Consider the following 25,538-nt stretch of genomic DNA (forward strand, 5'->3'; position numbering starts at 1 on the left):
TACTATAGTTTAGCCACAAATTTTGACCATTACCACAAATTTTGACCATTACCACTGCAAGAAGTCAGTTTAAAGGTCTGGACAGGTATGGGATCCGTTATCTAGAAATCCATTATCCAGAACAATCCAAATTCTGAAAAGGCAATCTTCTATAGACTTCATTATAATCAGATAATTTAAATTTTTTTAAATATTTTCTCTGTAATAATAAAACAGTACCTTGGACTTGGTCCAGACTAAGATATAATTAATCCTTATTGGACTCAAAACCAACCTATTGGGTTTATTTAATGTTTCCAAATTATGGAAACATCTGTTATGCAGAAAACCCACAGGTCCCATACCTGTACTACATTCATGTTAAATACCTGGATCTTGCTCAATGTCTGTGTAAGTATTATGCTGCACAAAGTGTGTGACATCTGCAATGTGCACTCCTAGCTCCAAGTCCCCACTGGGTAGCACACAAATGGACAGGGCATCATCCACATCCTCGAAGCCCATTGGATCAATACTGAACACCAAGTGGCTTTCCCGCAGATCCAAATGGTCACCCTCTTCTGGCTTTAAGTGCCGTGGACTCTCCGGGGGTGTTTGAGGGCATCTCTGCTAGCTATGGACCGAGATGAAATAAGGTTATTAACACAGCGCTTTTGCTTTGCCTTAATTACAGCTAAAAGTTAAGTATTTACACTTTGTCTACGAATGGTAGACTGTCTCCCATTAACTCGGCAATTGTGAATAACACATTCTGTAAACCTACAAATGTCATATCAGGAACAGTCCGTATTCCAAAATTGTTCTCCAACCCAACATAGAACTTGATTATTAAGATTATTTCATGGTTACTTTACTGTGAAAGGGGAATGCTACCTTTTTACAGTTTGACATGTAGCCCAATAGAAACAACCTGAGCTTCAGAGAAGGTTTTCACACTAATACTGTTCTCCACCAGAATAGTTGCAATTTCAGCTTCTAGATTTCCAGTGCGTCCTAGGACTCGAACAAAGTGTCCATTAGGATCAGGGCCGCCATCGGGGGGGGGACAAATGTCCCGGGCATTAAGGGGGGCCCGGCAGTGCTGCAGTATTGAAAGATCCAGGCCCTCCTTGTGAGCGTCGAAGCCTGCGGCCATTTTCGAAGTCCCCAACAGCCGATATGCGGAAGTGGCGAACAGCCGAAGGACCCAAAGCTATGAAAATAGCTGAAGCCCTGAAGCGGCGAAAAGACCCAAAAGTCACAAAAGTTGAAGTCCTGAAGCCATGAGTTCAATTCTACTGAACACCAATTTGTGTTTTTTTTAATTCCCTGGCTACCAATGTATTATTTTAATGTTCTATAGGCCCCTGCCACCAATGTTTTTATAAAAAATATTTTTTGGGGCCCCAATTTTTTTAACTTGTAAGGGGGCCCTGGCACCAATGTTTTTTTTAAAAAATATTCTTTGGGGCCCCAATTTTTTTTAACTTGTAAGGGGGACCCTGGCACCAATGTTTTTTTTTAAAAATATTCTTTGGGGCCCCAATTTTTTTAAACTTGTAAGGGGGGCCCTGACGCCAATGTTATTTTTTTTTAACTTATAAGGTGGCCCTGACCATCAATAGCTTTTTATAACTTGTGTGTGGGTTGGGTTACTTTTTTAGCGCTGATGTCTGTGTGGTCTTTTAACTGTGATGGGAGTGGGTGGGATCTGGGGGGGCCTGAAAATGTTGTTGTACAGGGCCCTGTGATTTCTAATGGCGGCCCTGATTAGGTAGATTCCCAAAAGTCTATCCTTACCACAACCCTGTAATCCTGAGCAAGGGTAAATACACAGAGAATGTAAAGAGAAAGCATATGAAAAACCTGGATTGGTGTGGGACGTCTTTGGTTGATTCATATAAGGGAAATTACTGCTGAAGAATGGCTGTTGATAGTAGTGTAGATAAAACTAAAAGTGCTTCTAACTGACCCAACATACCAAAAACACATATACTTTGTGCTCTGACTGAAACATAAGGGACACCTTTGTCTACCATAGCCGGAGACTAAAATGTACAAGTTCTACCATGGAATTGTAAGTGATGTGTGAAGATGAATTTACATTTAAGAACTATCAAGTGTTTTGAGGCACGAATATCAGTATCTATACAGTGAATCAATGAATATACAGCTAGTGGCATATCTAAAAAAAATGACACCGTAAGTAACAGTAGTTGAACAGTTGAAGACATGAAATTGTAGTATACCTGTAAAGCTTTTGCTTGCTGAGAGCTTGTTCTTATTTTGGGAATTCTGTAGTCCCAAGGCATAACAAGGACCTTCTGGGTATATTTGCAGTGGGTTTCAATGTCTTTGGCTGGGAAAGTTACCACATAATCCAGTTCCGCTGCATGATTCCCACCACTCAACCTAAGAAGTATTCCAATAAATTTGGCCTCTTAAAGAATACTTTTAGGTATCCTATTTGGGATTGCTTTCTTGAGTCTTCTCACCTGTTGGCATAACTTCTGCTTAAGTATCCACCACTTTCTCATCGGTTTCATTTTCGCACAGATCATCATTTCTCCGCTTCCATTCAGACCTTGGAAGCAATTCCACTGCCACCAAATCTCCATTGATTGCTCCGTTCCGTGGCTTGGTTCCATATATTAAAATGTCACTTTGAATATCTATAGTAGAGGTGACATTCGGTTAATAGCATCTCATATTTAAATAAGTCTCCTACTTAGGACCCTAAGACCCGGGTAAGAGAACAGAGCTCAAACTCAGGAAGTTCATCCCCTGTTAATACGTGAGAAGATGCAACTTAACTTTGTAGAGTAGAGAAATTAATAAAATCCAAAGCTCCAAAAGATGGATAAGGGAAAATTTAACTACAATACTTACCGAAATTTTCCTTTCCTGGTTACTATGGGCAGCCTTCACACCTATGAGATTCCCCGCCCTCTTACCAGTGATAGGACAGAATTCACCGATGTAAATCCACCTACCTATATAGTATAGCTCCTCCCTTTATGCTATGTCTTTGTGTCCGAGCTTAACATAACACCCTTTTTTTTTTTTTTCTTAGGGAGGGAAATGGTGTGAAGGCTGCCCATAGTAACCAGGAAAGGAAAATTTCGGTAAGTATTGTAGTTAAATTTTCCCTTTTCCCTGGTCACTATGGCAGCCTCCACACCTATGAAATCATACCCAAGTAATCAGAATGGGTGGGTCCTCCTAAAAGAAAACCACATACACTCAATTCTGCTACACACGAAAAGATTTTATTCCTATAATTATTTAGGCAATGCCGCCATTAATACTTTATTTCCAAATTCCTCCTGAGATCTGGGTTGCACTCCCACATGATAGTGCCTTAAGAACGTTCTTGTTGAACTCCATGATGCTGCCTTGCAAATTTTCTCCATCGGAACTTCTGCCTGCAATGCCCATGAAGTACTTAACGCCCTTGTGGAGTGTGCCTTTACCCCTTTAGGAAATTGTTTTCCTTTGTTCTGATAGGCAATGCGTATACAATTTACTATCCATCTGCTGATAGTAGATACTGAGGCCGCTTGCCCCCTCCTACTGCCACTTGGTATAATGAAAAGTCTATCTGACTTTCTCCAAGTCTCCGTCTTCTTTAGATACACTGATATGCATCTGACTAAATCCAACCTATGACACTTCCTCTTTTCTGAAGTGCCCTCTTGATATATCGCTGGAAAAACTGTTTCCCAGTTCAGATGTTGTAACCTCACCACCTTTGGCAGGTATTCTGGTACTGTCCTCAGCGTTATCTTATTCTCTTGAATAACAGTAAATGGCGGTTTTGATGAGAGGGCTTGTAGGTCACTAACCCTTCTGGCCGATACCACTGCCGTTAAAAAAACCGCTTTCAAGGTAAGTAGCATGTCAGTTATGCCTCTAAGAGGTTCAAATGGCTCAACTGTGAGAGCCTGTAGCACCAATGACAAATCCCATACAGCTGAGAGTGTCCTGCTCGGTGGCCTAAGGTGCATTACCCCGGTTACAAATCTTATTACTTTGGAATTTCTTGCCCATTGTTCTCCTGTTAAAGCTGATATAGCAGAAATCTGCAGCTTTAAAGTTCTCAGGCTTAGTCCCTTATCGAAACCCGCCTGCAAGAAGTCCAAAACCTGTGTCACTGACAGTTTTTCAATTGTCAATTCCTTATGCACTAGCCAAGGAATAAAAACTTTCCACACTCTTTCATAGGTTTTGTTCGTAGAACCTTTCCTGGCCGCCACAATTGTATCTATTACAGGTTCCGACAGTCCCTCCTGTCTTAATCTTTGCCTCTCAATCTCCAAGCCTTTAGAGACAACCCCCGCGGGTTTGGATGCAACAATGGTCCCTGACATAACAGGTCCCTCCTGTCTGGTAGACTCCACGGTCTGTCTATCATCAATGACCTGAGAAGTGGATACCAATGCCTTCTTGGCCAATCTGGAAGAATTGCGATAACTTCTGCTCTTTCCACCTTTATCTTCCTTAGAACCCTGGAAATCAACGGTATCGGGGGAAATATGTACATCAATTCTCCCTTCCAACTCTGTCTCAATGCATCCGTTGCCATTGCCCCCTGGCATGGAACTCTTGAGCAGAATCTCTTTATTTTGTGATTGTTGTGAGACGCCATCAAGTCTATGTGTGGCCATCCCCACTTCTCCACTATCTGAGAAAAGACCTCCTGGCATAATTCCCATTCGTGATCCATCACCGTTATTCTGCTTAGGAAATCTGCCTTGACATTCCAAATCCCAGGAACATGTATCGCTGATAAGTGATGAAGATGGGCTTCTGCCCATTGCATAATTGGTTGAAGTTCCTGCATTAAACTCCGACTGCGCGTACCTCCCTGTTTTCGTATGTAGGCCACTGCCGCCAAATTGTCCATCTCTACCATCAGGGAAGTTTCCTTTATCTGATACTCGAATAACTGAATTGCCTTCCAAACTGCTCTCAATTCCAGAACATTCGCTGATAGACCACTCTCTTCCTGAGACCATCTGCCCTGAACATAATCTTCCCCCACATGGGCTCCCCAACCTCTGGGGCTGGAGTCCGTTGTAAGAATCGTCCACTGCACCTCGGTCAGCATCTGACCCCTGGACAGATTGGAATTGGACATCCACCACTTCATTTGTTCCTTCACCGCTTGAGGTATTACGATCTTTTGATCCCAATCCTGTCTGTCTCTTTTCCACTGCTCCAGAAAAGACCATTGCAGTGGTCTTGTGTGCCATCTCGCCCACATCACCATTGGTGCTGTTGAATTTAACAGGCCTAAAATACTGCTTACTTCTCTTGCCCTCATCTTCTCGTTCTTCCGTAAGCTGAGAATTGCCACTACTATCCTTCTCTTTTTCTCCTCTGGCAAGGTGACTACTCCCTGCCCCGTCAGAAATCTTGCACCCAAATGGATCAAATCCTGTGTTGGTATTAACTGGCTCTTTTGCAGGTTCAATACCCAACCATGCTGACTTAGAAATCCGACTACCAACTCTCTGTGACGAATTAGGATTTCCCTGTTCCTTGCCTTGAGCAGGATATCGTCTAAATAGTGATATATCTGTATATCTCTTTTCCTTAGTTCCGCTATCAGTACTTGCAATATCTTCGTGAATACCCTTGGTGAGGTTGCTAGGCCAAAGGGCAGACATGTAAACTGATAGTGCATGTCCTCTGCTATTGCAAACCTTAGAAACCTTTGATGGGATTCTGCTATGGGTACATGTAGATATGCGTCCTTCAGGTCTATTGACAAAAGCCAATCCCCTGGTTGAACCTCCTTGATTATCGTGAATATAGATTCCATCCTGAAGCTTTTTATTCGTAAAAATGAATTTATTATCCTCAGATCCAAAACCGGCCGAAAATCTCCCGTCTTTTTCTTTAACATAAATAGAGTTGAGTAGATGCCTCTCCCCCAAAATGCCTGAGGTACTGGTTTTATTGCTCCCTCTGCCAGAAGCTGTTGAACATAAGATATTAGAATCTTTCTTTTCTCTATGTGCTGAGGAATTTGAGAAAGAATAAAGAGATTCTTTGCCGGCTTCTCCCTGAATTCCAAATAGTATCCTCTTTCTATTGTGTCTAATACCCAATGATCTGTAATGGACCTTGCCCAAACTTCCAAAAACGTTTGAAGTCGCCTGGGTATCACTGAAGTCTGAGCTGCCACACCTTCATAATGACTTCTTTGTGAACTTAAAATTCTCTTGTTTAGGCTTCTGCGTCTTAACAAATGTTGACTGACCTCCTCTCCATTGTGGCTGTACACCTTGTCCCGATGCCCTGGACTTCTGTTCACGAAAAAACGGCCTGCTCCGAAAAGGCCGCCTATTCTGAGATGTTCCAGATACTCCTTCAGACCTTCTCTCTTGAGGTAGGAACACACTCTTACCCCCTGTGACTCTCTTGATGATTTCATCGAGTTTTGGTCCGAAAAGCATCTGGCCTTCAAAAGGTAGATTGCACAAATTCATTTTTGAAGCCTTGTCCGCGTTCCAGGCTCGCAGCCATAGTGCCCTCCTTGCTGACACTGATAGCGCCATTGCCCTGGAAGATGATCTTACCAAATCCACTGAAGACTCCGTAATGAAATCTGCCGCTAATTTAATCTCTGTAAAGGATTCCAAGATACTCCTTCTATCTACACCCCTCTTTAGGGCTGACTCCATATTTTGCAACCACATCTGCATCGCTCTAGACACCGAAGTAAGTGCTAATGCCGGTCTACATGTTGCTCCTAATGCTAGGTAAGACTTTTTAAGCGACGCCTCCATCTTCCTATCCATAGGATTTAAGAAGGACACCACATCATCAACTGGTAATAATGTCCGTCTTGACAATCTGGCCACTGCAGCATCCACCTTTGGCGGCTTGTTCCAGATCTGTTCTTCCTCCTCAGGAAACGGATACCCTCTCTGTACCTTTGATGGAATTGGGAACTTTGCATCCGTCTTCTCCCATTCCTTGACTATGATCTCCTTAATTACATCATGTAATGGAAATGTCGACCTTTCCTTCCTAAGGAATTTAAAAGGGTTAGAAGATGATTGTTGTGCCTGAACCTTCTCAGGTAGATCTAATTGCGCTCTTACAGCCTTAATTAAAGGTTCCACCTCAGAAACCTCTATGTCTTCACCTCTCGACGATCCTGTCCTAGACCCATGTCTAGGGCTATCTACCATTTCCTCTCTGGACCTTTTTGCAGACTTCAGTCCCTCTGTCACTGCCTCCTTTATCCAGCGCATAACATCTGCTGTATCTGCCGCAGCATCTCCAGATAATCTTCTTGTGCACCTTTGACACAATTTAGAGTGTTTCATTGCTGGACTGTCACAAGCCACACAATTCTTATGTTTCTCCTTGCTGCTCCGTTTTCTAGGGGGAGACACACTGAGAAAAAAAGAAATCACCTTTAGCACTCTTTTGCCTGCCTAACCACACTACAAAACTTACCATAACTGTGGCTCACCTCCTATTTTCATTTGCAGCATTGTCTGGGCTACTAGGCACTTGATCCACACTGTCTATCTAAATAGGAAATAACGCTGTGAGAATAGCTAAAATATGAATATAACCACAGCTAAAAAAACTTAAGGGGCAGAAACTTACCGCTCTAGAAGAGGAAAAACGCTCCATCTGTGTTACTGTCTCTTACACGCCAGCATACACGCTGTAGTCGCGGTAAAATGACGTCACCGCTCACAACGCCCTTCGCATCTAAAGACACAGGACGCAGAGCGCAAGAGGGAGCGAATGCGTAAAGACGCCTCCCTCCAGCTGCCTGCTCACATGACGCGGAAGTAGCTGAAACGCATAGATGGAACGCAACCTTACCTCTCTGTCTAAGTGCCGCCCATTTACCGGTCTACGACACGGCCTTACCAAAATCCCTGCACTGTAAAACAGACACGCTGGTGGTAAACAGTGACCCCCGGGCTGCTAATAACGGGGGTCCGACCTGCTGACCTCCTCTAAGAGGAAGTACCCTTGCCAGGCCCTACCAGGGAGAGAGGCTGAACTCCCCAGGTCTGGGATCCCAAACATGGGTCCTTGTGAGCCACAAAAGAAAATACAGAGCTTAAAAACTCCCAAAAAATTCCCCACTGCGAGGACAGAAAAAAGACATAGCATAAAGGGAGGAGCTATACTATATAGGTAGGTGGATTTACATCGGTGAATTCTGTCCTATCACTGGTAAGAGGGCGGGGAATCTCATAGGTGTGGAGGCTGCCATAGTGACCAGGGAAATATCAATTCCCATTGTGTCCACCAATTTCACTAAAGCAAATAATCACATTTCTGCATGGCAAGTCATTATGAAGAAGGTTATAGATACAAATATGATTTGTGTCTTTATTAATAACAGCTGGAAACATAAAATGTAAGGGCTAGGAAGCTTGAGTGGTTTTGCAGGAGGCTAAAGATAATTTTAATAACTGAAAGGATTCCAAATCAATATATCAGACTGTGAGGTACAGAAAGGAACAGAAAGTTAAATATGGCAAGAAATAAACACTAAATCTGGAAGCAACAGCTACAAACATTATACCACTGGAGTAAGGCACCAATTTAATCACAATACCTTACATCTATCAATGGTCAAATTTTGAATTCATGCGTTTTTTTTTTAAACTCCCTTAAATTTGAATGAATTGGGAATTCAACTTGGGGAGATTTATTAAAAAAAAAAATCTAATTTGGAAAAGTCGGACGAATTTAAGCGACCCGAAAACTCAAATTGAATTCGATCAAACTCGAATTGAGTTTTTTCTCTGAAAAAGACTCGAATGTCAGGAAGGCTATAAACAACTCCAAATTGACCCCTGGACCTCTCTCATTCACGTAAGCAGTAATTCAGCAGGTTATAGGTGGCAAATAGTCAAATTCAAATTCTTAAAGGGCCAGAGTATGATAAATCTTTAAAATCAAATTAGATTTTTTTTAAGACTCGAATCAAATTTGGAGAATTCCCTAGTCGAATTTGACAGTTTTGACCATAAAAAAAGAATTTGAAAATTCGAATTTGAATTTTCAATTCGACTCTTAATAAATCTGCCTCTTAATTCTTAAATCTTTGTATCTGCTCATCTGCTCAAAAGTCACCAAATCCATAATCCTGGATTCATCAAAATGGAGAATCCTCCATCTAAGATTTGGCCAGATCACTAATTTGCATATAAAGCTTTTAGAAACAGTATACAAAATGAATTTAAAAAAAATCATGTTAGGTTGTTCAGTGTTTTAAATTAAAATTATTGTATTGTACGTTCAGATTCAGGTTTGCTGAACACTAAAGAATTTAAAGTAACCCTAGAAATGGAATAATCCAGGAACAACCCCATGAAGTTTTCTTACAGTGAGCACAGCGATTGTTTAGAAAACTGTGCCAGCACAGGCATTCCTTTTAAATACAATTTCTCTCTGAGTAAGACTGATGTATAGGAGAAGCAAAGTTATAATCACTGGGGGGATGCCAAATGTTAGTCACCCCCAGTAATTGTTCCTGGTTCCCTGATACCCCAGGCCGATGTTCCTGTTTGGTCCAGGGTACATCTGTAGGAGCACCAGAGAGCCATCTGTGATTGCTCCATTGTTCTCCCATAGAAGTACCACAGACTGGAGCAGTTTTCTGCTACTAGGAGCACAGGCTGGTGTTATCAGGTAAGCAATTATAATCACTTGGATGTGGCTAACATCTGGCACCCTCCAGTATAACCTTACTTCTACTTTAAGCAATTGAAACACTTAATGTCACAATATGCATGGATGCATAGTTTCTTAGTTTCTAAAAAGGGGTAGTTAACTTTTAGTATGACGTAGACATTGATATTCGGAGACACTTTGCAATTAATCATCTTTTAGCTTTTTGTTCAGCAGCTCTCCAGTTTGTTATTTCAGCAGCTTTCTGGTTGCTAGGGTCTTATTTACCATAGACACCAGGCAGTGTTTTGAATGAGAGATGGGAAAAGGAGAGGGCCTGAATAAAAAAATAAGCAATAAAAAGGAACAATAAATTTACAGCCTGACAGAGCAATAGCTTTTGGCTGCCAGAGTCAATGACCCCCATATGAAGACTGGAAAGAAGCAGAAATAAATAACTAAATGAAAACCAATTGCAAAGTTTCTGAGATTATGGCATTCTATGACCTACTTTTAACTTAAAGGTGAATCACCTATTTAACCTTTTTCTCATGGCACCCAGATGAAGTCCAGATGGATGCCAAGAAATGACTTCCAGAACCCAAATAATTTGTTTATTGATAATTGGCAATTATGAACCTCCTTTTAATTACAATTATCTATTGTAGAGTGACACAGGTAAATTCTAAACATAATCCAACAGGAACATTTTATCATATAGTGACCCTTTTAGAGATTAGCTAAAACAGTGTAACACAAAACAAAACACACATGCAGATGCAGCCCACTGTATATGCATGTTCATGAATTCTGCCACAATGTAAACAACATAGACAATAAAAAGCCAGCATAACAGACAGTTGTTTAAACCGATTGTTTAGATAGTAAAAAAATAAATAAAAAAACCTGTGTGTTCATATACAATTTATTAAATAGGATTGTTGGCACTTGTTATTTACAGAGAACTACATAGGCAATTTAGAATATGGCTGTAGATCTATTAATGCACATAATCACTAATGCAGCCATTAAACTTACAGCGAATGTGCCATTTTCCAAATGATTACAAGACTGTAGATTACCATTATTGTAAGCACATAGCTGCAGCTGTTAAAAGTGTTAGGACTGAGCTGTGCCTAAAGCGATATAATGGTGGATAATCAGCCCAGACTAATGAAATATATTACTCAGTGTTTGCTACCTATATATATCACTGAGTGATCATCATTTGGCAGCAATAATGTACTTACGGACTTAAAATATCTCAACTCAGTTGGCACAGAGCAACAAAAGGACAGAATGAGCAACCGACACAGCACGAAACTTATTGGATCTGTCCAAGAAAAACATTCATTTCCAAAATAAATAGGGAATCCCCGGTGGCATGAAAACTATCAAATGCAGTCAAAGTATAGGTCACAAAAGGCTGGTACATTTCACAGAGGGGCTTTTACCCTCTACAACTGATTTGTGTGAAAGGTCAAGAAAATCTGCCTTAATAAAGCCGAGCAAAACAATAGTTGCACTTATTTGACTAAACTAATGTTCAAGTCCCAGAATGACCTCTCTCATGTTAAGAGGTAGCGTTCCAGTGCCACAATCCATTACTTCAACACGGTGCAAGGTATTCTAAGGTGATACAGGTGCTCCAGCCCAAACCCTCAGGAAAGTGTGCAAGCTATAACAATGCAAAAAGTGCAAGTGTTGGAAACTGAAAGGATCCACAAGCAGGCCACCAAAAAAGCAATAAAGAAAAATCTTTATTCATACCATCATAACTAAGGTCTTACGTGTTTCATGCCCAAAAGCCACTAAATCATAGCCATGCCTTATGACCATGAAACGAGTAAGGCCTTAGATATGATGGTATAAATAAATATATTCCTACTTTTATTCTTATTTATACTTTGTGATGTCTTGTCTGTGGATCCTTGGCGTGTGCAATGCCTACAGTGTTTGCAGGGTAGTGAAAGGGACCCTTTTTCCAGTAAGCTCCAAATTCGAAATATGGGAAGGCTATCTCTCACTGACTCCATTTTAATGAAATAATTCAACATGTGTATAGCAATTTTACATAATCCGAATAAGTTCATGTAAAAAGGGAATAACCAGGATTCCATACAAATTCTTGGAGTCTCATGAGAGAAATGTATTATGCAGAGCAAATATATTGCAAATATTGCTATAATAATGCCTTAAAAGGTGCCGGAATACCCAGTGTCGGATTTGGATGCCAGGGGCCCACCAGAAAACCTTAGACCATGGGCCCTCTTTCCAAACTATTATTTCTCCTCTCCTCGCTAAACCTCTTTATTCTCCTAGTCTTTTATATCTACTTACTATACTCTATTCTTCCAATATTATGCCTTTTTTCCCCCATAAAGAAATAGGGAATGGCCAAGAAATCGGCCAAATGGATAGAAGCAAGAGGGCCCACTGACACCTGGGCCCACCGGGAATTTTCCTGGTATCCCAGTGGGCCAGTCCGCCACTGGGAATACCTGTTTCTTTGCCTCCTAAGCCTTGAAGGCATACAAAAGCTTCCAGTTGAGCTCCGTGCTTTTTCACACTGAGAACACCCTGGAGAAGGCAGAAAGTGGTAGCTATGAGTTACAGTGCAACGTATTTGCTCCCATATAGCCTGCAGTATTATTGGAGAATCCCCACCTGTTTGTATCTGCTACACTTAATGCCAGCCTCAAGAATTTCTTGTGGCAGGTGCTCCAGATACTCTTTGCCATTACTCTCCCAGCTCTCTAGCTCTCACTAGGGATGTCGCGGACTGTTCGCCCGCGAACTAATTCGCGCGAACATCGACTATTCGCGTTCGGCGAATGTTCGCGAACGTCGCGCGACGTTCGCCAATTTGGGTTCGCCTTAGCTGGCGCTTATTTTTGCCCTCTCACCCCAGACCAGCAGATACATGGCAGCCAATCAGGAAGCTCTCCCTCCTGGACCACCCCCACACCCCCTGGACCACTCCCCTTCCATATATAAACTGAAGCCTTGCAGCGTTTTTTCATTCTGCCTGTGTGTGCTTGGAAGAGCTAGTGTAGGGAGAGAGCTGTTAGTGATTTGAGGGACAGTTGATAGTAACTTTGCTGGCTAGTAATCTACTTGATACTGCTCTGTATTGTAGGGACAGAACTCTGCAGGGATTTGAGGGACATTTTAGGTTAGGTAGCTTTGCTGGCTAGTAATCTACCTTCTACTGCAGTGCTCTGTATGTAGCTGCTGTGGGCAGCTGTCTGTCCTGCTGCTGATCTCTCATCTGCATCTGTTCTTCAAACAACTGCCACCTAGCTGTCTAAATATCAATAATAATACCGTCTCCAGAAACACCACCCGAGTGACGTTTTTCAAGCAGCAATAATATATTCCGTATCCAACGGCTGTAGTGTATACGTTGACCTTGCAGGCATTATTTGCCCAGTCTTTAACCAAGTGCCACCTAGCTGTGTGAGCTTTTTCACATTCCGTGTCCAGAAACATCACCTGAGTGACGTAGTGTGATTTCTGCCCTTTACAGCACAAAACGCAGCGCTGTGTCAACAATGGATTTTTCAGATACATTTTTGCCCTTGATCCCCCTCTGGCATGCCACTGTCCAGGTCGTTGCACCCTTTAAACAACTTTAAAATCATTTTTCTGGCCAGAAATGTCTTTTCTAGCTTTTAAAATTCGCCTTCCCATTGAAGTCTATGGGGTTCGCGACGTTCGCGAACTATTCGCATGTTTTGTCGCAAGTTCGCGAATATGTTCGCGAACATTTTTTCCGCCGTTCGCTACATCCCTAGCTCTCACTCTAGATGGGTATCTCTCAAGATTTATACAGCTCCAGGGCTCATTTTAAACTGGGCATTAAAACACTGTATGATGCTAATGTTTCAATAATTATACATACGTTACTTTTTTGAAAGTCAGTATTCAGAAACTGATCAGAATCACAACTATATATTGTAAAGCATTGCTGTCCAACTTCTTTCATATAGCGGCCCATGTATTTGATATCAATTATTTAAATAATAAGGCCATAAAGGGTAGTCTTGGCCATAAAAACCTTTTGCCATAAAAACCTTTTGGAGGGCTGCAATTGCCCACGGGTCTCCAGTTAGACTGCATTGCTGTAACACATTATATAATGCATTATTTATACAAGTGTAATTCTGTGGCTCGGGTGATTTTATTTTTCTTATTTTTCTTCCTTGTGATATATTTGCCACTGGTTCTTATTGGTTTGCCCATCAGCACTTATCCCTGCCTCTTAGATGAATTAAAGGGGTTGCTCACCTTCCAAACACTTTTTTTCAGTTCAGTTGTTTTCAGATTGTTCCCCAGAAATAAAGACTTTTTTCAATTACTTTCCATTATTTATTTTTTACTGTTTTTCCAAAATCTAAGTTTAAAGTTGAATGTTCCTGTCTGGTGTTTGAGTCTGGCAGCTCAGTAATTCAGGTGTGGACGCTAAACTGTTACAATTTTGCAACATTGAGTTGATACATTTCTTTTCACCATCTCTGGATTATTAGCAACTATTGTATTAATTTATTTCTAACAGCCGCCTGTAATGAAACCCAGAGATTCTGCTCAGCAGGGACAAAGATAAGAAATGTATCAACTAAGGGGCAGATTTATCAAGGGTCAAAGTGAATTCGAGGGAATTTTTGAAATTAAAAAATTTGAAATTCAAAGTAATTTTTTGAATAGTTCCACCATGGAATAGGATACTACGACTTCTAATTTATTTTGACTTCAATTCGAAGTAAAAATAGTTCAACTATTTGACCATTCGATAATCAAAGTACTGTCTCTTTAAAAAAACTTCGACTTCAATACTTCGCCAACTTAAACCTGCCGAAGTGCTATGTTAGCCTATGGGGACCTCCCAGAGCAATTTTCAAAGTTTTTTTATATTTGAAGGAAAATCGTACGATAAAATCGTTCGAACTGTATGATTCGAAGTACGATCGTAGTATGATCGGAATACGATCGTACGATGAATAAAATCTTCCAACTTCGAATTCGAATGTTGGAGGATTCAATTTGATGGTCAATTTTTAAGTAATTTCCACTTCGAAATTCGACTCCTGATAAATCTGCCCCTTAATGTATCAATTTAGAACAGTGTACAGAGTCGACGACCCCCCCTCCCAGAGCTGCTTCAGAAGGGGAAAAATGACACTTTACACTTCAATATGTTGTACTGCCTGATGACAGACTCATCTTCAGCGACTATAACAACAGGAATTTTTGTCTGACAGTGCTGATAGTACCACACACTGGAATTGTAGATGCCCCTACGGAAGAGCATTAAGAATGGTACGGTTTTGTCATGCCTTGTTTGCCAGGCCAAAGCAGATTCCCCCATCTCTCTAGGAAGATAAGCATGGTCCTGGAACTCATTAGAAAACAAGATGCAGTCACGATGAACAGAGAACACAGCCTCTTGTATTGCCTGAAACACAACACCATCAATCTAGCTGAGCCAAAAAAACAATGTCAGATAAAATAAAATATATTTTACAATTTAACATTTCAGGATGAAAAAAAAAAGCGAACCAAAAAGTTGAAAGGAAGATAAAACAACCACTAATTGCCTGGCCATTCATTCCGCAACTTAATAATCACTTAATGGTTAATGTTTCCTAGAACACTGTTTCTTAAGCAGGATGTTCATTACACTTTATAAAATGTTTGTCTTAATGATGCTCACATCCTAATGAAAATCATTACACAAATCACATTTGGAGAGATAAAGTGGGTATTTATCATTCTTATGGGCACTTTAGGTAAAACCCTGTCTGTAGAGTACATAATAAATGCGAACCTTATAAACCAGGCTCTTCATGGCAAATGTTTAAAATACGGTCAAACCTCAATTTTACATACCGTAAGTTCATTTTAGCGTTTACCTCATTGTACACCATTTTTCTCTAGTCCCACCAATATATATTGCATAATTTCCACGATTTGACATTTTCCTGGATTTTGCACCATTTTTTTTCTGACCACACCCCATGTTTCTAATGGCAGTTAGAAAATAGAAGCCTTGTGGATTGGCAACAAAGTCCAAAGTAGCTGTAGCACACAATTCAGTTTTGATAATGCAAAAAGTGACTTTTATTGGCTCATTGCAGACTTCAAAAACATGGCAACGTTTCGGGCCGCATAGGGCCCTTTCTCAAGCCTAGAGTTACAATCAAGGTGCTGTGTTAAATAGACAAATGAAGGGATTGGCAACGACTTGACAATCACTGGCTACAGATGAATTTACATGTGAGCTTTTTAGTAATGATACAACGGAGTTTCTTAAAGGAACAGTTACACAAAAAAAAATGCTTTTAAGAAATGCAATATAATGTACGGTTTAGAGATGAATCCAGGATTTGGTTCAGGATTCAGACAGAATTCTGCCTTTTTCTGCAGGATTCGTATTTGGCCGAATCCTTCTGCCCGGCCAAACCGAATGCGAATTTGCATATGCAAATTAGTGGCGGGGAGGGAAATTGGGCTACTTTTTGTCACAAAACAAGTAAAACATTTTTCCCCTTCCCACCTCTAATTTGCATATGCAATTAGGATTCGGATTCGGTTCGGTATTCCGGGCGAATCTTTCAGGAAGGATTCGGGGGTTTGGCTGAATCCAAAATAGTGGATTCTGTTCATTCCTAGTACGGTTATCCTGCACCGATTAAACTGGTGTGTTTTCTTCAGAAACACAACTATAGTTTCTATAAACAAGCTGCTGTGTGGCCATGGGGGCAGCCTACACAGTAGACAACATTTAAGATCTGTAGTATACAATGGGATTCAAAAGAACTTCCTTTTTCTGCTTTGAATAGCTGCCCCCATGGCTACATACGTGTTTATATAAACTATAGCAGAGTTTCTGATGCAAACACACCAGTTGTACCAGTGCAGTGCAAAAGTACATAACATGTTAATTACTTAAATCACTTTCATTTTGTGGTGTTATTGTTCCTTTAAGAAATGACCTAATGTCCACGCCTGGAGATGCTAACGATGTCTGTCAGGAATGATGATTAGTTGCACTTTCCAACATTTACAAGGAAAGCAGATTCTGTCTCTGTGCCCCCAACTATCTCTGTTTAAAGTAATGAAACTTTAACCTCCTTAGGACATTTATTATTATAATCAGAGGTGGCTTGTTTCCGGGACTGACATTAGATTGGAGAGATCTACTTTATTTCAGGCTCATAATTGACTGGAGTATGGATTTTTTTCTAATTGATTGGAAGAGGCTATCAGTTAAGCAGCTGGACGGCACTGCTTCATCTGCAGTTCTATCACCGCTCTGAGCTCCCGCTCCAAGTAAAAGAAGAATAAACAATAGTGCAGCCTGGAAAGATCACATTTCTGCTTATTTGCTATTACCCTTTTAGTAATTTACTCATAAGAGTTTCTTTTTTCAAGAATCCATCACACATTAAAAAGGAAGGTATTTTTAGTGCAACTCCACTAACTTTTGAGCCTCTGTGGCATAACATTACTAAACTGCAACCTCTTGACCTGTGCAGACTGACAGAGCTCCACCACCAACTCATGGTCACTGCAGCTTGACAGATCACTGCTGCCTCTTCACAGTCAGTGCAACCTGGTAGGCTTCTGTGACCACCCTCAGCATATCTGGCCTGTGCAAACTGGTATAGCAAGGTCACCAACTCTTGTTCAGTGCAGCCTGGCAGGGCACCACCACAATTTCTTGGTCTATAAAGTCCTGCAGTGCATCACCGCCATCCCTTGATCTGTGCAGACTGGTAGGGCCCCTCCATAATTCCTTGGCCTTTATACTGGCAGGGCCCCTCCATCATTCCTTGGCTTATATACTGGCAGGGCACCTCCATCATTCCTTGGCCTATACATGTTGACACGGTCTGTGCAGCCTGGCAGGTAATCATCACTTGGCCTGTAGAACATTGCAGTGCACCACCACTGTCCATACGTCTGTGCAGCCTAGCAAGACAGCACAATCCATAATTTATTGGTCTGTGAAGCCATTGCCACCATTTCTCACATGTACACAAATTGGAGATGAAGTGCACAAGGTAAGGCATAGTCAGTAGGCACAGGACTAGGCTAATGTTCTAGAGCTCCAAAAGGTAGACTCATAGTTTTCTCTTGAAGAGATTGAGAGAATTCAGGGATGGAATTCCAAAGGTAAGGAGCAGCAAGATAGAAGGGGTGAGACAAGAGGTGGCACTAGATGTGGATGGTGGGAAGAGAAGGCTCTGAGAGTAGAGGAGAAGACCAACAGGATAAAACAGTGAGACAAGAGAAGAAATGTGTGAGGAGCAGAGGAGGGAAGGGCTTCAAATGTTAGTAGAAGGGTTTTATATGCTATCCTTTGCTTAACAGGCAGCCATGCTAGGGATTTTAGTTGGGTTGAGCAGGTTCCTTTAGGATCCTGGTAGCAGAGTTTAAGACTGATTGGAGGGGAGAGAGATGGGAGTCAAGAAGACTGGTTAGTAGGAGATTGCAATAGTCTAAACGGGATAAAATAAGGGCATGGATTAGTATTTTGGCTAATTCTATGCTGATAAACAACCCACGCTTCCTCTATGGAATGGGAGTAAAACAGCAGTAAAATATTGATGGGAAATGATGGACAGTGCATTAGCACGCTCTCCAAAGATGTCTTCTCACCAATCTCCAAAAACAGTGTCTGATGTTTGTATTGTGTTGCATACTGAGTTTCTTGTAAACTTTCTTTAAAACATGAACACTTTACCTTTGTCTTCGTTGCTGCTGTACAGCCTGGCATGCAGTCTGCATAATGATTATACCCTGTAATTCTGGCAATTCAAACACTTCCTGGTAATTCTAAGCACACGATAGTCTGGGACCACATAGTGAGTCAGCTCTTCAGACAACAGCTTTTCATCTGTTAAAAGGTGCATGGTGAATTACTGTAAGTGATGTAAATACATGTACAGTATGTGAGAGGGACCTGTCTTATTATCTTACAGCAGCCCCTCTAGCATTTGCCAAAGTCTACAGTCTGGGCCTGGCAGTAGGCGTAGCAGTACAGTATTTTATCAGCTCGTCAGCTAATTGTCTCTTTCCATCTCTCTGGGCCAGGTGGTTTGTGGGGGGTAGGGTTGCCACCTGGCCAGTAAAAATGATGGTTGATACCAATATTATTGATAGCAAAAAGGTAAATATATAGGAAGGCCAGAATTATTTTCCAGAAAAGGTGGCAACCCTAGTAGGGGTAGATACAAATGGTTTTGGCCCCTCGCACACCCTGCCAACTTGGCTAAGCAGAGATGGAGGCCCGGTTGCCTCCCAATGGTAACCCATACAGAAAAATCCAATGGCACACAGGACTAATGCAACACCTTAAGGGGGCGGCATAGCACTCCTTCAGAATCTGCATTGCATATGCACGGGGTGGCGCAAGCGTGAGGTGGGCCCGCAGGCCAAGAGGCACTTCAAAAGTAGCCCAAAAATAGCACAATATGTGCAGCGCCGATCCGCGCCTTAATGCCGCCTGAGGCGGCCTTCTGTTGCCGCCCCGACCCCTCCTCACGGCGCTCACATTTTCTGCGCAGGAGGGGGTCGGGGCGCTGCACGACGCTAGTGCAGAGAGCGCAATTGCGCTCTCTGCACTAGAAGAGCCGAATTTCCGGGTTGAAAACCGGAAATTCGGCTCTTAGTTACCAGGAGCGGCATTTTTGCCGCCCCTGGTAACCAGGGGGGCGCTGCTGCCTGAGGCGAGTGTCTCAACTCGCCTCATTGGTGGAGCGCCCCTGAATATGTGCAGTGAAAAATATGTGTGAAAATAGGCCTTTTTCAAATTTCCGATGTTTCGTACATTTTTCCATGAAGTAAAATGGGAGAGATTCCCCCCGTAACCAGGGGCATAACTACAGAGCGGGGCACAGGAGGTATAGGGGCCCCATAAGGCCCTAATACATTTACAATTTCAATAAATATTGGTAAAATAGCTCAACCTCTAGACATTATGGCGGGAAGCAAATTTTTGCTGCAAAATTGTCTGAAATTGACGAAAGTCACTGGAAAATGCTAGAATGCTTAAGAGTGTCAGGAGACTGGGGTACAAAGCCCAAAATCTGGTAACTCCAACTTCTACACAAGTAATTCCCATTGCATATGGGGTATTGTTGTCTTAAAAAAACAAGGAAAGATGAGGTTCGCATCGGAGCTCACCCGGACTTGCTGTGTCTATCTGGTCGCAGCCTGTGCGAGACGCCAGTTACTTCGCGCCGGCATCCATTGCAGAATTCAACATACTCTCGCGTATTCGGCGCCGATCCAGGACATCACAAGGACAACAGCGTTAAGTGCAAAATTTCAGGCTTTATTTCATCATACACACAGGTAAGGGTTTTAGCGGTGGGCGTGCATGGCTGACTTACGCGTTTCTTGCCGGATCCCCCGGGCACTTCCTCAGAATATTGTTGTCTTACATTAAACTTACATTAAACTTGGCAGTTGGCAAATTGTTAACCAAAAACTACATTACCCAACATGCATTGGGAGACGCAGGCATGGCACATTAGGGTAAGAAAAACCGCAGCCAGAGTACAAACCAGTCAAAGGCCCAAAAAGTAGTGAAAATCCATACCTCGGCTAGTTTGTACTTTCAAAACCAGCCTGGGTATTAAATAAGCAGCCCAATTTGGCTGGAAAAACCGCCAACCTGGCAACCCTGAAATAAGCAAATCACCAAGGAAGCTATGGGTGCCACCCTTTAAAGGAACAGTTCATTGTAAAACTAAAAACTGGGTAAATAGATAGGCTGTGCAAAATAAAAATATGTTTCTAATATAGTTAGTTAGCCAAAAATGTAATGTATAAAGACTGGAGTGACTGGATGTGTAACATAATAGACTACTTCCTGCTTTGCAACTCTCTGAGGGAGGCATGGGACATTTTTTTGCACATGAGTTTGCAATTGATCCTCAGCATTCAGCTCAGATTCAAAAGCAACAGTTATGACCCTTAAAGAGAATTTGTTTTTTAGATGGGGTCAGAAACCCCCCCATTTCAAAACTGGAAAGAGTCAGAAGAAGAAGGCTAATAAATCAAAAACTATATATAAAAAAAAAAGAGAAGGTCAATTGAAGAGTTATATAACATACTAAAAGTTAAATTAAAGGTGAGCCACACATTTAACGGTTGCTGAGTAATTTATGATTCCTATTACAATATATTTTGCCCGTACACCTTTTTTTCCTTTCTTAAACTGCTAGATATCAAAAAAAAAAGGTGCCACTAGAGGTCAGTATTCACTTTGTCCTAATTTATGTGTAGACTTCGGAGACATAAATGGGAAGTTCACTAACATTTAGAGGGTTATTTACTAAAATTCCCAAATTTCACATTATTTTCGTAAAACCACTTCAACCAAACTCCCATTCACATTTTTACATTATTTATCATTAAATTAAAAAAATCTATTGCAGGAAAAGACTCGCTAAAATCGTGAAAAAATCGCCGGCGTGATGGCAGGCGACTAATCTCTCTGAATCTGCCGTGTGTCTCTGCCCTTAAAGCTCAGACCAGAAAATATGAAACTTTTGTAAATAACACCTTTCAAGTTGGTTTCAGATTGTTCACCAGAAATAATGACTTTTTTTCAGTTGCTTTCTATTTTCTGTCTGGCCGGCTGAAGTGTAAATTGTTTCATCGTCTGTTCTAAATTGATACATTAGTTGATTAATTTGTTATCTTTGTCCCTACTGAGCAGACTCTCTGAGTTTTCATTAAAGGCAGCTGTTAGAATTGATACAATAGTTGCTAATATTACACAAATACTGCTGAGAAATGTAGCAAATTGTAATATTACTGTTATTACTGTCTCTGGACATAGGTGGAAAGCAGCAGAAGTAAAAAAAAAACCACTAGTTTTCACCTGTCGCCTCTCCCCATAGTTATAAAGAAAATGCCCTGGATAAAGGTGGCCATACATGGAGAGATCCGCTCATTTGGCGATTTTACCAAACGAGCGGATCTCCCTCCGATATGCCCACCTTGAGGTGGGCAATATCGGGCTGATCCGATCGTGGGCCCTAGGGCCCAACGATCGGATCCTAACGATGCCTAACGGGCAGTCGGATCGCGGGACCACATCAATGAACAGATGCAAGGATTTTTAGTCCCATCCGATCGAGATCTGGCCGACTTTAGGCCAGATCTCCATCGGGGAAGCCCGTCAGGGGGCTCCATACACGGGCCAATAAGCTGCCGACTCGGTCTGTTGGCAGCTTTTATCGGCCCGTGTATGGCCACCTTAAGGCACATATGGCACTGAAGTGAAATACTGAGCAGTGACATCTTGACCACTGTTGTTTTCTGCCTGAACATAGTACAGTCATTAAAGAGTCGTTCACCTTTGAACTAACTTTTAATATGTTATATAATGGCCAATCCTAGGCAACCTTTCAGTTGGTCTTCTTTGTTTATTTTGTATAGTTTTTGAATTATTTGTTGTCTTTTTCTGATTCTTTCCAGCTTTCAAATGGAGTCAGTGACGCCATCTACAAAAAATTGCTCTGTAAATTACAAATGTATTGTTATTGATTACTCCTTTTTCTATGCAGACCCTCTCCCATTCATATTCCAGTCTCTTATTCAGATCAATGCATGGTTGCTAGGGTAATTTGCACCCTAGCAAACAGATTTCCAAAATTGCAAACTGGAGAGCTGATGAATAAAAAGCTAAATAACAGAAAAACCACAAATAATAAAAAAGGAAAACCAATTGCAGATTGTCTCGGAATATCACTCTCTGCATCATACTAAAAGTAAACTCAAAGGTCAACAACCCCTTTAAACCTGTGGCATCTTGCAGATTATAGATGTGATGACAATCATTGCAAAATGCCTGCTAAGTGTGCCAGTTTCAAATGAAGAATACAGTGTGCAGATTCCAAAAAAAGGTTAGTGGTGGGATTCTAATTCTGCTAAGGCCCTGTATGCCATTACCATTAACCATGCAATAAATGCATATACTAATTTTACAACTAAATTTAGTTTGATTGTTTTGTCTTCCCCTGTATCTCTACGTATTTTTTTTACTCTTATAAAGGAATATGGGGAATGCTTGGCCCTTGGTCTAAATGATCAGCTAGTAAGAGAGATCCCAGAAGTGAACAGCAGAAGGGAAAAACAGATGTGTAAAGCTGGCCATTGATTTTGAGATTTTTAAAAGATCAGATACTCATCGTGAGACCACAATTTTCTCGGAATGATCGTACGATTGTACGAATTGACCATCAACTAAAAAGACCAATTTGCCAGGAAAACAAAGGGGAGCTGCCTGCTTGGCCCTGCAAACATAGATAGATTGTACTGGGACCGACAAAGATTTTTTGACCTGGCCGATCAATTTCCTGACAAATGTCGGCTGAAAAATCATAAGATGTACGATCGTTCGAATCCCACTAACCACACGATAATTTCGCAGGATTGCTTGGATTTCCTTAAAATCGGTCGTTCGGCAAGAAGAATCGTCGTGTCTATTGGGAGCTTTATATATAGTTTATGTATAACAACAGAATACTTTGTTCAGTTTAAGCAGCACGCATCATACAGATGTTTATTAACTATATTACCTAAAATACACACCTCTCATCATTGCCTCTTACCCAAACTAACACATTTTGCAAATCTGTGCTGAACTCTCTGCACTCAGGTGTATTCCTGGCAAAATCCCCCCTCATAGAGAGGACAAATGAATTGCTCCTGACATCCAGCTGTTCAACTTTCTGCATAGCTCTACAAAGTGCATTCTTTATGGCATATACTTAGACCCAAATACCTGAGCAGTCAAATTCCAAAATATGGCGCTGCATGAGTTCATTCAGTTATCCATGGGTGTCTGTTCCCAAAAGTACCAAGTACCAAGTCCAACCCTAAACTTAGATACAATAAGTCATGAAGTGATTTTGCGTCCAGAGTTCAGACTTGCTTTTTTCAATCTAATATACCGAGACTAACCTATAAGGGTTGCATATATATATATATATATATATATATATATATATATATATATGTGGGATTCTGGTCTGGACGTTCTAGTCCAGTCTAGTCTAGTCTAATTGAGTAGGAAGAGAAGCCTTAAAGTAGAACTCAACCCTAAAAATGAATATGGCTAAATATGCCATATTTTATATACTGAACTTATTGCATCAGTCTAAAGTTTCAGCTTTTCAATAGCAGTAATGATCCAGGACTTCAAACTTGTCACAAGGGGTCACCATCTTGGAAAGTGTCTGTGACACACACATGCTCAGTGGGCTCTGAGCAGCTGTTGAGAAGCTGAGCTTAGGGGTCGTCACAAATTATCAAGCAGAAAATGAGGTTGGCCTGTAATATAAGCTGATGCTACAGCGCTGATTATTAAATTCTGATGCTAATTGCACTGGTTTACGTGCTGCCATGTAGTAATTATCTGTATTAATTACTAATCAGCCTTATAATGGGACATTTATATGATATAGATGCAGTATCTTGTGCATCGGTCCCTTAGCTCAGTAAGTGACAGCAGCACAGAGCATGTGCAGTAAATCAGCAGAAAAAAAGATGGGGAGCTACTGGGGCATCTATGAAGACACAGGTCTTAACTGCTAAAGGGCTGTTATTGCTTGGGGCTGGTACAGAAGCCCAAAACATAATGTACAACATTTCTAGCTACTTCTTTAGTTCGGCTTTAGTTGTCCTTTAACATCACATGCAGTGATACAAATAGTGTCACTAGATGGCATGGGAGCCTTATGGAACACCTGATTATTATTATTGTAAGAGCATAGCAATAATTGAAGTCTTCAAAACTGTATGTTCAGGAATAGACAAAGCACTAAGATTTGTATTATCTGCGAGCTGAAAGTACAAATCATTTTCCTCATCTCTTTAGAATACTACGTATGTGAGTTGCTATGCTTGTTTTGTATACTAAACACATTGCTGATCAGTCTGCCTAGACTGCCTTGTGTCTGCTCTGTAATGCCATTTATGCAGGGATGATGGATGAGGGATAAGATGGAAACCCACTTAAAGTACATTTCCTGTGAAAAATACCCAAAATTATATCAGCAGCCCCATATGAACAGTAATACAAAAGTCAGCTATTTCTCAGGTGTAGTAGTCATGAGCCTGAAACTAAAAAGATCAATAGGTACAGGTTGTCCCTTGACTATGTGCTCCTCAAGAATTGCTCATGTGACCCTATTTTACCGATTAGTCCCTGGCACTTTATCTAAGGACTCAGCTGGCATAATGCAGAGGCAGGCTTGATGGAAGGAATTGCTTTGCCAGGTATTGATGAATTCAGTGATCAGTATCTGCCAGGCACTGGGGGATGTGCTGCAGTTCACCCAATAATGAATAAGACTTTGCTATTATTAGTGTTCATTTTGTAGATGATAAGGATGATATTTATTTCCACAAACCCCCGCTTAGCAAATAGGTCAGTTTTATGGTTCTGTTGGTTCTACCTTAAAATAAAACACTCTAGACACACATCTGAATTCCCTCTGCTTCTTCACACCCATTACCAAATCTTATCTAATTTACTTTTTTTTTCTAGTGGGTTGGGTTGGCAAGTAAGTTATCATCTATTTAAATGTTAAAGGACTGGACCTTGATTATGTAGTCACATTTGAAATCAATATGTGCAGGCTGTGGACCTTACAGGGGGGGGTCTTATAAGGGGCATGGTTATAGGGGATCCATGACCCACATAAAAATAATTAAAGTCCTTTATTAAATATGAAAACCCTTTGTTTTTATTAAAACACCCATACCTGTTATAAATGTATTTATAAATCTGAGCTATCAATCATATATTGCCTGCCCTGCCTCTATGCCTCAGGCATAGAGACGGTGCAGTCAATTACTTCTGCTTTTCA

At 41.1% G+C, this 25,538-nt stretch overlaps 1 pseudogene; it reads right to left on the reverse strand.

Annotated features, from left to right (window-relative positions):
- Window positions 1-268: 268 nt before the first annotated feature.
- On the reverse strand, window positions 269-18,435 carry LOC108712304 (annotated as a pseudogene).
- Between the last annotated feature and the right edge of the window lie 7,103 nt (window positions 18,436-25,538).

The sequence above is a fragment of the Xenopus laevis genome, chromosome 3S, assembly GCF_017654675.1.
Source record: "Xenopus laevis strain J_2021 chromosome 3S, Xenopus_laevis_v10.1, whole genome shotgun sequence".
In the NCBI taxonomy this organism is placed as follows: domain Eukaryota; kingdom Metazoa; phylum Chordata; class Amphibia; order Anura; family Pipidae; genus Xenopus; species Xenopus laevis.